Raw genomic sequence first — 18,429 nt, forward strand, 5'->3', positions numbered from 1 at the left:
ACGAACAGGAGGTCACATCCATCAGGGAACCTCAGAGTGTCAATAAAGATGAAGGCTAGAAGTGACCATTGTATTGCGTCTGTCTGAATCTACACCCTGTGTGGTCTACGTCTTCCACACGCTGTAGTCTACATCTTCCACACCCTGTACAGTCTACGCCTTCCACACGCTGTAGTCTACATCTTCCTCACCCTGTATAGTCTACGCCTTCCACACCCTGTAGTCTACATCTTCCACACGCTGTAGTCTACATCTTCCACAAGCTGTAGTCTTCATATTACATAGTGCGTACCTACATCTACCACGCCCTCCTGTCTACACTCGCACAAGCTACATCTACATCTACCACGCCACCCACCATACCACTCCTTATCGTCAAACCTGCTCCCCCACGCCTCACAAACTAATATTTACACGCCCCGCACCACGCCCTCCACTCCTGAAATGTAAAGACGCAAACTTCCCACCAACACACACACACACACACGCGCGCCTTTCCTTCTACGCCTTATTACCGCGCCTTCTCCTATCGCACGCACTCCATTCTATCACTCACACACCCCGTCCACAAATCACCCCCAGCGTCCGCGAGAGAGAGAGAGAGAGAGAGAGAGAGAGAGAGAGAGAGAGAGAGAGAGAGAGAGATGTGGGGGGGGGGGGGTTGAGCAATAAATCACAGTTCCACTCTAGATCAATGGCTTTCAGAAAGCTTTTCCCCCGGAAATAAACGACAGAGAGAGAGAGAGAGGTGGGGAAAAAAAAACCCGGGAAGGAGGAGACGTCGTCTATTGTGTGGGCGCGAGACAAACTCCGTACGTGAAGATGGCGGAGGCAAACTTCACAAAAGACGTTCCTCAATGACAACAACACAAAAATGACAGTCCTCCACCAGAAACAGTGATACAGTCGAAGTAACGTTGGAAAAAAAGTGGCTTTTACGCGACACATGACTAATCATAATAATCTTCTTCCTTCATAAAACACGTACGTCTGTAACGTCCACAAAAAAGTCAACCACTTCAATATCTATTCCCCCACGACAACGCTGGCCGGCAGGACCGCACATAAAATCAGTCAGAAAGATGAAAAGAAAGAGCACAACTGCGGGAGGATAAAGGGCGAGGGGGTAGGTCGCTTCCATCAAGGCGGAGGAGATGGCGCGTTTGTCAGTGGTCGTCTCTTGGGTGGAGAGGGGCTGGTGTGTGTGGGGGGGACGTGGGTCTTGTGTGTGGGGGACATGGGTCTTGTGTGTGGGGGACATGGGTCTTGTGTGGGGGGGTTATGGGTCTTGTGCGTGGGGGACATGGGTCTTGTGCGTGGGGGACATGAGTCTTGTGTGTGGGGGACATGGGTCTTGTGTGGTGGGGGACATGGGTCTTGTGTGTGGGGGACATGGGTCTTGTGTGTGGGGGCCATGGGTCTTGTGTGGTGGGGGACATGGGTCTTGTGTGTGGGGGACATGGGTCTTGTGTGTGGGGGACATGGGTCTTGTGGGTGGGGGCCATGGGTCTTGTGTGTGGGGGCCATGGGTCTTGTGTGTGGGGGCCATGGGTCTTGTGTGGGGGGACATGGGTCTTGTGCGCGGGGGACATGGGTCTTGCGTGTGGGGCCCATGGGTCTTGTGTGTGGGGGACATGGGTCTTGTTCGTGGGAAGGGAGGTGGTCTGATGCGTGGAGGATAGCTGGTGTGTGGGTGTGTGTGGAGCAGCCACTATGTGTAGTGGGGCCCCCCCTCATGCGTGGAGGGGACCTTGTGTGGGGCGGGGCCCTTGTGTTATAATGGGGACCTTGTCCATGGTATGGTAATGAGTGCATTACAATTAGCCAAGGTGTGTCATCGGCTAATAATCGTCTGGTCTTATGCATGACGAACTCCAAGCCACACACACACGACCAAGACGCGAGGCTAAACCTACGTCTATGAAGGATCCTTTGTGAGTTAAAACCACTCCTATCCTTGAGGCATGACTCCTAGCACTCCTAAGGACAGAAGACGACCCGCCGTGAATGAGGCAAGAGCTGAGAGGAAGGCCCTGAGCGTAGGATCGGCTGAGGAAAGTTCAGGAGCAGAGAGGATCCATCAGGGATGTGTGATGAGGACTCTTCCTCCCTAACTACAGAAGGCAGAGGAGAAAAAAGAGAAACAGGAACATAAGATTATGAAGGAGGAACAGGAGGACAAACAGGGGAGCAACAGGATATGTAAGGATACGAGAGGAAGCACAGAGGAGAGAAAGAGGATACAGAGACGCGGATTTAGCAAGGGGGGGGAACAGAAGGAGGAAGACATGCGAGAGAGAGAGAGAGAGACAAGATAAAGGAGGAAGAACAGGGAAGAAAACGAGGTAAGAGGAGGTACACAAGCAATTAGATGAGAATGTCCACAACACCAACGAAAGTCGACCAACAAAATCAATATACAAGAAGACGTGTTTATGGACCAGACGAAGCCTAACGAAGGGGGGGAAAAAATACGTTACGAAATTACGACAACGCCAACGAAAAGGAACATAAATATGGCATCAAAAGCATCAACAATCACAAAAAAAAAAGGGCAAACAATACGAACAAGTGTTTCTGTCAACAAGGGCGCCAAATTAAATTCCAAACACTGCGACAAAACACAATGGCTTCTCAGGCCAGCCCAAGGTAATGTAATCTAAAATCCATTTATCTCATCTAAAGATCATTTATTGCTATTTATCATCAGTAAATCTTCACCCTAATTCTGCCAACACCCGATACAATCAACTGACCCTCGATATAATCAATTGACCCCTTTTTATCTTTATCTGTTATCTGTAAATCACGCCATCCCAAGCCCAACCAATATCAATAATCGTTGCCTGTAAAAATTGGTTTATCTACAAAGGTCTTCCTCCCCTACCTGACCTGGCTCCCTCACCAGACCGGACCACCTGACCTGACCTCCTCGCTTGACCACCTCACACGACCTGGCCACCTGACCTGACCTGAATTCCTCACCTGACCTGATCCCCTCACCTGACCTGACCTCCTCGCTTGACCACCTCACACGACCTGGCCACCTAACCTGACCCGAATTCCTCACCTGACCTCCTCACCTGAACTGACCTCCTCGCTTGACCACCTCACACGACCTGGCCACCTAACCTGACCAGAATTCCTCACCTGACCTGACCTGACCTCCTCACCTGACCTGACCTCCTCGCTTGACCACCTCACATGACCTGGCCACCTGACCTGACCTGACCTGACCACCTCACCTAACCTGACCACTTCACCTAACCTGACCCCCTCACCTGACCTGACCTCCTCACACGACCTGGCCACCTGACCTGACCACCTCACCTGATCTGGTCCCTCCCCCTTCCGAGGTATATCCACCGTATTTCCTTCGTGTCTAAATCTTTCTCAAATACCACCAGTGGCCCGATCCCTCTCCTATCTTTACGGGGCCAAAATCTATTCATAAATGCAGACTTGGGGAGATGCGCCTTAAGCTCTAAGACGGCGGAATTTGCCTGAAAAGTCTAAAATCCCTCAAATTTAATAATTCTTCAGACTTGAAGCCCCGGGAATTTGTTTCAGAAAAAATATCTAAAAATCTCTTGGATATCCGCACAGTTTAAGATGGTGCAGTGGACGTAAAAATTCCGAGAATAAAAAGTGAATACTCACAATGACTTCTCACAAACTCCAGGAGGGCGATATCTGTCTAAAAATTCTGAGAAATGTTCTAAATTCAATAGTCAGAGACTTTAAGACGTGAAATGGAAATAACTTAAAGTCTTAAACTCGCTCATATTTACGGCTAACACACGCTCCAGACAGTCAGTGTATCAAATAAACCAAAAAACCCCATCAACTTTAGTATCTTGAGACTTGAAAACGTGTTCTATTTAAAAAAAAGTCTTAACTCAGTAGCCGCTTCTCCACTACACACGCCATCAATTCCAACAGGCACCCCTATAAAACCTGGCTCAGACCATATATGTATCAGACCTATATGGAATATGTATACGATGTCGGGTCTCATGTCTATCCAACTCTCAATCCCTCTTACACACCCGCTCCCTACTCTCACTCCCTCTTGCACACCCTCTCCCTACTCTCACTCCCTCTTACACACCCGCTCCCTACTCTCACTCCCTCTTACACACCCTCTCCATCTGCCACACGACACTCGCCAACATGTGACTCACGCGGTTCCTTCAAGACTGCGGTGAACACTACGCGCCAGCATTCTTCATTCTGACTAAATTTCGTCATAAGAGCTCTTGTTTATCTCAGACATAAGTAATCATGAATGGTAGGTTTCCCTGAAAATGTACAGCCTCCAGCTTCAAGCTGTGCTAACTGCACGTCGGAAATTGAAACCCATGACACAACATAACTCCTTGAGCACGACGGTCCGACCCTTGAGCACGACGGTACGACCATTGAGCACGACGGTACGACCCTTGAACACGACGGTACGACCCTTGAACACGGCGATATGACCCTTGAACACGACGGTAAGACCCCTTGCGCACGACGGTGCGACCCTTGAACACGACGGTACGACCCTTGAACACGACGGTACGACACGAGCACGACGTTATGGCACGTCAGCACGACCCTGAGCAAGTCGATACGACCCCTTGAGCACGTAGGCAAGACCCTCGGGTATGAAGGCCTGGCCTTTGACGTGGACTTTAAAAGTCAGGTCAAAACGTCGTACCGTCGTGGATGAGACTTAATCAACACATCTTATACTCTAAATCATGTTGAAAAAGCTCAACGATACAGTACAGATCAGTCTCCCTACCACAGTCCGTTTTCCTATTTCAAGGGCGCATCCAATTTACAGAAAACGGAGCTCCTTTCAGAGGAGTAACTTGCAAATCTTGATAGCGTACACCCATATCCTTCAAGGTTTGACCGTGCATGTACTCTTTCTGTCCAAGTCTCGCATACTTTCCTAATTCATTCCTTAAAATGTTTTTGAATGTCGTCAATGGCGCCAGGTGACCACAGGGAAAATATTGACAAAGACAGCGACATTCATAAAGACACATGAAAGACAGAGACACAAAATACAAACATAAACACAATGACAACTTTACACACAACAAATACACAAGACAGTGATATTAAAGAACAGGTGTAATGCCCTCCAAGACAGCTGAATCTGTAGGAAATACTGCCCTCCAAAACAACTATAAAAACATAATTGCAGAAGAGGAAATGACCTCCAAAGGACCAGGTGTTTGCAAAATGACATAATCCTCCAAAGCGACTTCAGCGACCTCCAAAAGCACTGGAATTACAAAAAAGAGAGACACAGACCTCCAAAACGAGTCGTATTTGTGACTGACACACACCCAACCAGAGCGATTGACCTTCTCAAAACAAATCCGGTTGAGGAACAGCTACCAACCACCCCACACAAGCACACAGGCAGCCACTCACACTGACCGGCCCTCGCAAGCACACACATCCCACTCCACTCACAATCACGGAGGCAACGAGAAAGCGAACACGACCTGGACTGCGTTCCTACAAGCGGCGGGTCACGGCCCGGGGACTGCCTGCCCTGATACACACACACACACACCCCTGGCTTTTCTCTCTTCCCCACCCCACCACCGCCCCACGAGAGGGCTTTCCGGGGCCACCCGATAACACGAGAGTGGGCTGCCGGGGTCTTACGGAACCAGAGGTGGTGAATCATACAACGCTTGGGAGGCAGCACAGGGAGCTGAGGAGGCGTGATGATGGTAGGAAATATATAGGATCACACAACATGACACCGACACGCGATCTGCTTAAACTATAATCCGTCTATTAATCAGTGTCGTTCTGCCATAAATTATAACAACAACAACAACAACAATATTAATAATAATAATAATAATAATAATAATAATAATAATAATAATAATAATAGAAAACGTTATGTTCGGAGCTTCATCAAGGCGTCGCTTGAAATCAAATCAAATTCTCACAGGCCTCCCGCCTTCGACCTCGTCTCCCATCGTATCGCAAAAGGGATGGAGGCAAGATGGAATATATCGATGGAAAACGAAGATGGAGAGAGAGAGAGAGAGAGAGAGAGAGAGAGAGAGAGAGAGAGAGAGAGAGAGAGAGAGAGAGAGAGAGAGAGAGAGAGACTTTTCCTTTCCACTGAAAATGCAGTGCGGGAGTGAATGACGTGTTGTTGGAGTGGGTGCTCACACAATGAGGCAGTGAAGCCACTACAGGCCCAACACAATGCCAACCCACAACACACCACAATGTCCATTTTCCTCCCAGCTTCTCCTCTTGTAACAACACCGGCACATTTTCATTTCTATATATATACCCGGTCGCCTTTCCCACCTTAGGGAGGTAGCGTCAAGAACAAGACGACCGAGAGCCTTCGCGGAAAAAATCCTCCCTTGGCTCCTCCTCCTGTTCCTACTTCCGGAAAAGTGATAATACAGTATGGGAGGATTTTCAGCTTCCCGTTCCCGCTACTCCTAAAACAAAATATAAATAATTTATTTTTACTCACACACTTCTTAGTACAAGGCTCATACATTTATCTCTGGCGTTTAATTACCTGACACTGGCTAAATGTTCACTTTTATCTATCAACACTAAAGGTAAGACCTTCATCTGTTTACTGATCTACACACTGCAGTACATATGAACGTATCTATACATTTCCTACCGTATATGTAACTTTTATCATAAGGAGTTTATGTCTCACTCGACTACCAATTAATTCATTGCTAACGGTCGCATTACCATAATCAACATTATTCTTTTCATTATTATTATCATTATCATTACTATTATCATTATCATCAGCCACAATATCAATGATATTATTGTTTTATTATCAACTGTATTAGTATTAGTATTACCATTGATAATAAACTTATTATTATCATTATCATTATTATCATTATTACTATTACTATTATCATTATTATCATTATTATTATTATTATTATCATCATTATTATTATCATTATTAATATTATTATTTTTATCATTATTATCATTATCATTATTACTACTACTACTACTATCACTCATAGTGAAATAAAAATTCAATCTATATTTCAAAGACATTTTCACCCTTGTGTCTCATGTAATACACCCCCCCCTTCCCCCCCTCCTTGCGTACCAGCCGACCGCCAAGTTAAAAGTGGAAAAAAAAATTTCCGCTTCTGTCGCAAACTTTCGTCCCGAGTCTCTCTCCCACTCAGGGAATATAAGAAAAAAAGTTTTGTAATGTAGACACGAGTCGCTTCATACATATGCTGACTCTCGTCCTGGTATCCCAGAAGCAAGGTCTTCCTCACAGAAAAATTTGTATATATATGTTAGGTCAATGCGACGTCTGTTTCTTTCCTTACAACGCTTAGCTTTGGAACTCTCTAGTTTCTCATAGTCTTTCCTAGCACGCACCATCTGACCCTTTTTAAAAAAGCAGACTTACCATTTTCTCCTAAAAACTATTTGATTATTCTTTCCTCTAATGTTTTTTCCTTTTTGTCCTCTATATTCAATCTAAGGTTTAGAATCGACCATGACTTACGAACAACCAAAGGCATTCCACATATCCACATATTTTAATAGGATATGATCCCATCTCCGCCTGAACTAAAGATAATCATATTTCACATCCTTCCACAACCTGTCATACTCTAACTCTCTCACCCAGGTAATACATCACTCCTTCATCTTTATCGTTTCCGGAATTTAATGTTGGCATCGTTAAATAATTTACAACTTCCACCGAAATTTTTTAGCGTTCACTTTACCCCACCAGTAACACCCGCCCTTCGCCAGGGCCTTCATATATATATATATATATATATATATACTTAGTCGCTGTGTCCCGCGTTAGCGAGGTAGGGCAAGGAAACATACAAAGGAATGGCCCAACCCACCCATATACATACATAAACACCCACACAACACACATATATATACATACCTATACATTTCAATGCATACATAAGATATACATACATAGACATATACATATATATACACAAGTACATATTCATATTTGCTGCCTTCATCCATTCCTGTGTAGGTATGTATATTTGCGTGTGTGGACGTGTATGTATATACATGTGTATGGGGGTGGGTTGGGCCATTTCTTTCGTCTGTTTCCTTGCGCTACCTCGCAAACGCGGGAGACAGCGACAAAGCAAAAAAGAAAAAAATATATATATATGGAAGGACAACGAACGCAATCTGCTTACCTCACCGTAGACATGTGACTGTGAAGAAGAACAGGATAATCTGAGACATACAATCCCTGTCTCAGTTGTTCCCTGGGATTCCCACGGCAACACACACACGGCAACACACACACGGCAACACACACACGGCAACACACACACGGCAACACACACACGGCAACATTCCCCTTGTTTTGCTGTGGACAGCGGTTGCCCTTGTCAACACTGAAATTGTTACTGTCAACAGTGTCCTTGTCAATACGTGTAGTTGTTTTTGTGTGTGTGTGTGTGTGTGTGTGTGTGTGTGTGTGTGTGTGTGTGTGTGTGTGTGTGTGTGCTACGATTGTTTTCGTCATTCGTAAGGATTCTCTTCGGCCTGACATAGTAAGGGAGGTTTTAAATCTCCAGATCTACGACCTCCTGTGGATCTGTAAATTGTAGGGACGACCTGCAATAGATCATGGATCGTAGGGAGACGACCTACAATAGATCATGGATCGTAGGGAGACGACCTACAGTAGATCATGGATCGTACGGACGACCCACAATAGATCATGGATCGTAGAGAGACGACCTGCAATAGATCATGGATCGTAGGGAGACGACCTACAATAGATAATGGATCGTACGGACGACCCACAATAGATCATGGATCGTAGGGAGACGACCTACAATAGATCATGGATCGTGTGGGACGACCTGCAATAGATCATGGATCGTAGGGAGACGACCTACAATAGATCATGGATCGTACGGACGACCCACAATAGATCATGGATCGTAGGGAGACGACCTGCAATAGATCATGGATCGTAGGGAGACGACCTGCAATAGATCATGGATCGTAGGGACGACCCGCAATAGATCATGGATCGTAGGGAGACGACCTGCAATAGATCATGGATCGTAGGGAGACGACCTGCAATAGATCATAGATCGTAGGGAGACGACCTGCAATAGATCATAGATCGTAGGGAGACGACCTACAATAGATCCACAGATCGTGGGGTCGTCTATAAGTCTCACAGCCTTCCACCTTACACTCCCTTAACCCGACGAAAAAAAAGGAATATTTCTGTAAACTTGAAACGCTAAGAATCAATACAACATCGCACTGTCTTGCTACAAGTGTGAAGTTACTTTGATACCACATGAGAATATAATTCATCACTAACACCCCCCATCCCCCTCCCGGGATGAAAACTATGTAATTAGGGTCATTTATCTGATGATTAAAGTAAAATGATGACCACAAAGCAAATTTTATTGGTACTTTATGGTAAATACCTCGCCGCCGTGAGATAATTACCAGGGGGCAATTAGTGTGTGCTGTTTGAACACAAGGCAAAGTTAAAACTCATTTATTATATAATATTCAGCAACCACACAGGGTTCTGACAACGTCCACTAGACATAACTCCCTGTCAACAACCACCACACAAACCCCCTGCCAACACCCCGCCACACAAACCCTTGCCAACACCCCACCACACAAACCCTTGCCAACATCCCACCACACAAACCCTTGCCACCACCCACCACACAAACCCTTGCCAATACCCACCACACAAACCCTTGCCAACACCCGCCACACAAACCCTTGCCAACACCCGCCACACAAACCCTTGCCAACATCCCACCACACAAACCCTTGCCACCACCCACCACACAAACCCTTGCCAATACCCACCACACAAATCCCCAGCCACCACCCGCCACACAAACCTTTGCCAATACCCACCACACAAATCCCCAGCCAACACCACCATCACACAAACCCCCCTGCCACCACACAAACCCCCTCCCCGCCACCACACATGACAAACAAACAGCAGACCGTCGTGAGGCACGCTGCTTCTTGCTTCCCGACACCACACAAAACATTCCAGCTTTTCCAACAAATAATTTGGCCGAGTTGGGGAGGTAATATTCCTGGGGCGACTCCCCAAGGGCCCGGCCAAACAAGCCCTTCGTATTTGTATGCATTTCGTTGGGCGTAAAGGACTAATAAGAAGCTGGGGAGTGGGGAGATGGACGGGGTGGGGGGGGGGGGGGTTAGACCTGGGGAGACGGGGGCAGGGCGGGGAGGTTGTAAAAAGGGAGGGTACAGGGGAGTGTGATGTCCAGGTGCGGGAGGGAGGATACTATGGGGGAGCCAACTGATGTGGTGACAGGGGAGAAATAAAGAGTTGGGAAGGAGCGTCTCAGCGATGTGATGGCCGGGGAGTGAAATGGGGAGATCTTGCTAATCTGGATGGGGTGTGAGAAGAGGGGGGGGGGGGGGAGAGGGTGGGTTGGCGAAAGGGGAGGAAAAAAAGGGGGAAGGGAAGGGGGGAACGGCGGACTCGAGAAGGAAATGGTGTCTCAGGAGATGAAACCGAACACGCGTACCCAGCATCCCGCTTCACCAACCCACACCCCTCACCAACCCACTACGGCCATTACCAACAACAGAACTTACAAATACACACAAGGCCGGATAGAAGCCATTACTTGAAAGGGGAGGGGAGTGGGGGGGGAAGGGGGGGGGCTGGCGGCAACGACAACAGCTGATACCAGGACGACAGGTCTCGATAACAGCTGATACCAGGACGACAGGTCTCGACAACTTCTGATACCAGGACGACAGGTCTCGATAACAGCTGATACCAGGACGACAGGTCTCGATAACAGCTGATACCAGGACGACAGACCCTGATAACGGATAATACGAGGACAACAGACACAGACAACGGGTGGTAATAGCTGGAGCCAAATTAACGGTCCAATGAAAGGCAATGACAACAGGTCGAGGACGACAACAACAACAACAGACGACACAGCGAGAGAGAGAGAGAGAGAGAGAGAGAGAGAGAGAGAGAGAGAGAGAGAGAGAGAGAGAGAGAGAGAGAGAGAGAGAGAGCAACTCTCGAGGACAACAACAGGCGAACACAGGGTCAACATCTCGAGGACAACAGCTGTGCGAGGCCCGGGCGAGGCCAGGCCTCTGAACAAACAATACACCATCATTCAGGGCAGGCCGTCTGTGTCGCCTTTGATCTAAGGACGGCCTGACACAGACCAAAGGTGGCACAGTGTGTCTGCCAGGCCAGCTGACAGACACACGCCAGGTAAACAGACAGTAGACAGGTAAGATGAGTCTGTAATATACAGGTAATGGAGGAACGACTCGTCTTCACCTGTAAGGCTTTAAAAACAAAAAAAAAAACCACGAGGACAGAAAGTGAGCGGCGTACAATGTGAGAGAGAGAGAGAGAGAGAGAGAGAGAGAGAGAGAGAGAGAGAGAGAGAGAGAGAGAGAGAGAGAGAGAGAGAGGATGGGGGGGCATTAGGGATGAGACAGAACTGATTATAATGATAAGGATACGAAAGGCATACGTGAGAGGATGGGAGACACACTTGTGGTACATAGCAGGACATAAGAGGCATTACGAGATACGAGACACAAGAGATCTAGAGAGACATACAGGGAGCGAGAGACACAAGAGATCTAGAGAGACATACAGGGAGCGAGACATACAGAGAGCGAGACATACAGAGAGCGTACGACTGAAGAGATACACTGAGAGAGTATTTTTCCTCTACACACACAGTACGCATACAGGGACTGGCGAGGTGAACCGTTTCATCATTTATGCATAACCGAGAGAGTTCAGCCAGACGATAAATGATGACAAATGTCTGGCAAATAATAATGATACAAAAATACATATTCGCGAATTTCTGTGTAATGTACGAGTCGCTGCAAGTCACCACCATGAACCCCACAAACCTTGGATGAAATGGATACATTACAGATCATAACATCACAACCACAACGAAATACTATTGATCATAACATCACAACCACAACGAAATACTATTGATCATAACATCACAACCACAACGTAGTACTACTGATCATAACATCACAACCACAACGTAGTACTACTGCTCATAACATCACAACCACAACGTAGTACTACAGATCATAACATCACAACCACAACGTAATACTATTAATCATAACATCACAACCACGACGTAATACTACAGATCATAACATCACAACCACAACGTAGTACTACTGATCATAACATCACAACCACAACGTAGTACTATTAATCATAACATCACAACCACAACGAAATACTACAGATCATAACATCACAACCACAACGTAATACTATTAATCATAACATCACAACCACACGTAATTCTACGTTACTGAGGACAGTGGAGCGTTTCTATGTCAGGGGCCAAACCTACAAGATACGTTAGCTCTTCGTAATAAACGCCTTTTCCACGTATAGCGAAGTACGTTCACTCACTACGCTCGCAGGTTACTGTACATTATAACGCCATCTATCAGGGCTGGACTGACTTTGTTTAACTTCTTAACGAAATCTACTCAATTGAAAACTTGCAGCCACACCTTCTACTTGCTGTACATCACCTCATCACACACGAAGACGAGCAGGGGTTCAAGAACGACAGTTTTAAAAAGGCCAAATTTCTTTCCAGCTTCCACGCGGCATACATCAACAACAACAATAACAACAACAACAGGAGGCTGGATCACACACAGCGAGGGGAAGCCATCAACGCCCCCGCCCACGCCCCCGCTCCCGCCCACGCCCACGCCCTACACAAACACTGTAGGATCGCATCCTCCAGACGAGGTCTAAGCGCCCAGGGGGGAACGGACGGGAGAGATAAACATTCGATATTTATATAAATTACCCACGCGTCCGATCTGAGATCTACGCAGCCAATAGGCAGGAGCCTGGCATTTCATATTAATGTAAGAATAATATGAAGCGAGAAGGTTAGGGGAGCTGAAATCCTTCGAGTCAAATAAATCCAAATATCTATCTTTAAGATAGTATTTATCATCGACGGAAACATAAAGTTACTGGCTTCCATTTACGAAATTAACAGTATATGACAACGCCATCTTGAGTCCTTTATTACCCTACGAACGTCTTTCTCGATCGCGTTCTTGCCCGAACTTAACTTTCTTATTGCACCACTCGTGTGTAAGCCTATCTTATAATCCGGCGGACCCCACAGGATGGACAAGATAAAACAGGATGAAGGGCTAGGGTTGGCGTGGGGGGGAGATACCATTCCCTTTCCCGGTGTGATATACATATTCATGAGTCCTGATGCAATCCAGTCATCTGTAGTAATCAAATTCAAAATCTTCATATGTAAGGCGCGGTGGGAGTAGGAGGGGGGGGGGAATTAAAAGAGAGAGAGAGAGAGAGAGAGAGAGAGAGAGAGAGAGAGAGAGAGAGAGAGAGAGAGAGAGAGAGAGAGAGAGAGAGAGAGAGAGAGAGAGTCTTTCACAGACAAAGGTGGTAAAATCATGAGAACTCTTGTGATTCTCTGGGGGCAAAAACTCGCATTGCAAACTCTCCAATAGCAACACCAACACAGTCAAAAATTATATATATATATATATATATATATATATATATATATATATATATATATATATATATATATATATAAGAAAAACGAAGTAAATCTTGACAATTTTTTACTTTATACACTTACCTTATACTTTCTTGCGCACGCACACACATACACAGACAGACAGACAAACAGACACACACGCACACACACACACACACACACACACACACACACACACACACACACCTCACTAAAGTAACGTACTCTGTGAACATACAGGAGTTGCGCTCAGAATGCCAATCAGGCATCGAGAAAATACTGCCTTGTCTCATAACACTTTGGTCGGGGCCAAAAATAATCAGGAGGCCATCAGAGGCGTCTCTGACCAATCAGAAGGCTAACAGATGTGCCTCAGACCAATCAGAAGGCTGAAAGAAAGAGGAGTCTCTGACTAATCAGAAAGCTAACAAGTGCCTCTGGCCAATCAGAAGGCTAAGGGAAGCGTCTCTGACCAATCAGAGAGCAAACAGGAGCTTCTCTAACCAAACAGAAAGCTAAAAAAAAGCACCTCTACCAATCAGAAGGCAGACACAAGCTCCTCAGACCAATCACTACTCTAACAAAAGCTTCGCAAACCAATCAGAAGGCTTCGGGCGGCTCCTCAGAATAATCAGAGCAACACGCACCCCTGACCAACCGGAAGTCTAACAGATGCGGGCGCCCCACTTTTAACAGAAGCCCAACAGGAACGGTTCGAGCAATCAGCGGGGATTGGGGAGGGGGGGTGAACGGTGGCCTATTGTGTCCCCCCCACACAAACGGGAGGGGAAATATACCCCCCCCTTCAACCTGTTCACGATTTACTGACAGGGTAGAGAGAGAGAGAGAGAGAGAGAGAGAGAGAGAGAGAGAGAGAGAGAGAGTATATATACATCAAATGACTTATATTTCTCTCTTGTGTCTTCCCTGATAATGTGATTATTACACAAAAGTGCACCTGGGAACTTATTGTGTTTCATTTTCCCCGTGGACTCCTAGGAATATATATATATATATATATATATATATATATATATATATATATATATATATATATATATATATATATATATATATTCCAGCTAGCCAACTCCAGCAGGCATGAATGGTCTGCGTCATTTGGTTTTATTACAAGTGCTTTAACAGACCCCTTCACCCTAGTGGTCTGTTGGCATCATCTTCCCTTTCCCGTTTGGCGACATTTATCGCAATGCCGTTAACGGAGGACAGTGAGGCCATTTAATGGCCTTCTTTAAAAGTACCAGACGTCGCGAGCCCGTCTCAATAAGCCGTATATGGAGGCCATTTATAACGATTTTTTTTGTTTTGTATTTGAGAGAGAGAGAGAGAGAGAGAGAGAGAGAGAGAGAGAGAGAGAGAGAGAGAGAGAGAGAGAGAGAGAGAGAGAGAGAGAGAGAGAGAGACATTTTCGAACGGATGGTGTGTGGAGGCCATTTAACGATCAACATTTTTTTTCTCGGGGGTGGGGGGGGGGGGGCGTTTAATGCACGAAAGTGCTCGTGTTACGTGACGAGTAATTAATGGCTTTTACCAGGGGCAGTTAATGAAGGGCAATAAATGGCTACAGCTTAACTAAAGACGAACAGCTAGCTGTTAAGTAATTTGTAGAGGCCATTTCCTGATGCCCATTTTCTATGAATGTGCAGGAAGACGTGGTGTTAGCTAATGGACATTAAATGGAAGCTATTCATAACCTAATCATTAAAAAGGATGAAGAACGGCGAGTATATTACCAACAATTTGTGTGGAAGCCAATTCTTCTTTTTGACGTAAATCCTCCGCGTGGTGAAACGTGGTAAATGGCCATTTGAAAGGCAAATGGTCGTTTTATGCAGTGGAAATCCAGCCCTGTTAATGGATCCACCACACACACACACACACACACACACACACACACACACAGGGGGTGCTACACTGGCCTGACGCTACTACAGGGGGGAGGGTAATGGAGAGAGAGAGAATATACGCCCCACGGCCTACACAGTCTCCCCACAACCCCACTTGTTCTCATGGCTACTGCTATGGGGGAGGGGAGCTTACATTCCCCCCAACCCTTGCACCCCTCCTCTCTCTCTCTCTCTCTCTCTCTCTCTCTCTCTCTTTCAAAACACACACACATACACACCCACGAAACAAAGACACGGGCCTACAATTGTCAAACGCACGGACACGTCGACACAAAGGCCAAAAGGCTCGCAACGACAAAGGCCCTAGACTCTCTCCCTCCCTCTCACTCTGACTCACTCACTCTCACACCTTCAAGGTACTCAACACCCCCTCTCCCACAGGGGCCCTTCTTCTCCCTGACTCCCTCCCTCTCTCTCTCTCACAGGTATCCTCCCCCTCTCCCAGGCACTCCCTCACTCTCCCAGGCACTCACCCAACTCTCCCAGGCACTCACCCAACTCTCCCAGGCACTCACCCAACTCATGCTAACACAAGCCCCGATCGCTGAACGCTAAACATCTGCTGTTCATAACTCAACCATCTCTCTCTCTCTCTCTCTCTCTCTCTCTCTCTCTCTCTCTCTCTCTCTCTCTCTCTCTCTCTCTCTCGTGCCTCTTGACAACCGTCGCCCGCAGCAGCCCTGGAACGGCCACACCTATACAGCGGACACCTGTACAACCGACCACCTGAATATAACGGAGCCTTGTATTACCGACCACCTCAATATTACCGTTTGCTTTCACGCAACGGCCGCTTCCATAACCCGCTTACGTACTCGAGGCGTCAATAACAAATAACAGTGATATAGACGACAAATAACGGTGATTAAGACGACAAATAACAGTGATTAAAACGACAAATAACCTTCTCTACCACAAAGTGATAAGACTCGAACCGGGCGCTTGAATTGTGCCCATCGTATAAACATCACCCACATAAACCACCCATAATATATATGCATAAATCCCTGGGGATAGGGGATTAAGAATACATCCCACGTATTCCCTGCGTGTCGTAGAAGGCGACTAAAAGGGGAGGGAGCGGGGGGCTGGAAATCCTCCCCTCTCTCTTTTTTTTTTTTTTTTTTTTTTTCCCAAAAGAAGGAACAGAGGGGGCCAGGTGAGGATATTCCAAAAAAGGCCCAGTCCTCTGTTCTTAACGCTACCTCGCTATCGCGGGAAATGGCGAATAGTATGAAAAAAAAAAAAAAAAAAATATATATGCATATATATATATATATATATATATATATATATATATATATATATATATATATATATATATATATATATCACATAAAAGTGGGCCTATAATACCCTCAATAAAATTTGGTCAAGAAATATCTTCCACGATATTTGGCTGTAAAATATTCCCCCTCACCCCCTAATATGAATATCTAGACAAAGACTTTCTTTAGCACTCACGTTCTATCCACTACACGACCCAACGACGGTTACGACCCCTTGAAAACGACGATACGACCCTCGGGGTGTGATGGCGTTGACCTCTGACCTGACTGACCCCTGTGGGGTCAGGTCAAAACGCCACACGCCCTCGTAAGTTACGAACCCCACACCCTCGTGTTCCAGAGGTCGGAAATATGAAGAAAATGGCAAGTGCGTTGACATATAATGTAACTGAAAGATTGCTTAGCAAGACCAATATTCCTTTTGAGTTTATATGACTATCATTACCAATGTCTTGACCAACGTGGCCCTAACACACATACCTTGCTGGCCAATATAACTGTGTGGTCAATATAGCACGTGGTCTACTTTTAAATATTCTACGATATTCGGTTCACGTCGGACACCTACCTCCTCCCCGAGATATTCGGGGACCTCCGGCACGAATACCATCAAATACAACTCGTCCAACGCAGGCAACCCCCACCCAACCCCCCAGAATACACGGCCCATCATGCAATACCCCTGAATACATCTGGTCCACCAAATACACTCCCTCGATTATAATATTCCGGTCCAAAACAGATCCCTCCCGAAATATTTGGCCAGCCATGAATACCCACAGTGACACATCCTGCTTAAGTCTGCCGCTCGCTTATAGCCACCACGTACCGTCATGTCTTCCAGCAAGACGTCATAAAACTGGTTTTATTCGCTTTTATCTCCGGTCACGGACACCACCACACTAAACCTCCGTGGCTCCGGGTCCGGCACAGTCGTATTTACATCTGCTTGCATCACTACAGTTTTATATACGCTATATAAGTTGGCGTGGTGTATACCAGAATACACTCTACAGGTTGTCTGGGGGGTTTAAAACAGCCTCTCGGCTATATGGTCCACAGCTGCTGGGGGTCTGAATGTCATAGCTAAAAAAAAATAGTTTTAGATTTTTATACATATTCTTATCCAATAATAAATCAACTTATCATGTGAGGTGTGTGTGTGTGTGTGTGTGTGTGTGTATGTGTGTGTGTGTGTGTTTAAGGACAAGACTAGTTAGAAGTGTCTGTAACTAGTCCTCGAAAATGAGGAAATACACGAAAGCGCTCGGCATTCTCGTGTTTCCAATTTCCTAGTACTGTACATATATATATATATATATATATATATATATATATATATATATATATATATATATATATATATATATATATAACAGTCAAACACAGCCAGACAAAGCTACACACCGGTAAAAACAGATTTATATGAGCACCCAAATAAAAATCGAGTCATACACATACATATATAAATTCTGATAGCCAGCTGTTACGGAACGGCGTCCCCCCAGGTAACGGCAAACAGAGACGCCCACAACGGAAACCAACGGGAAAACGGTGATGTAAAAG

The 18,429-nt window shown here is 46.0% G+C and overlaps 1 protein-coding gene across 1 annotated transcript in view; it reads right to left on the bottom strand.

Moving 5' to 3' along the window:
• LOC139757455 (multiple PDZ domain protein-like) overlaps positions 1-18,429 on the bottom strand; it is a 963,136-nt gene that overhangs the window by 176,269 nt on the left and 768,438 nt on the right. The window lies entirely within an intron of this gene.

Source organism: Panulirus ornatus, chromosome 26 (genome assembly GCF_036320965.1).
Source record: "Panulirus ornatus isolate Po-2019 chromosome 26, ASM3632096v1, whole genome shotgun sequence".
Lineage (NCBI taxonomy): Eukaryota > Metazoa > Arthropoda > Malacostraca > Decapoda > Palinuridae > Panulirus > Panulirus ornatus.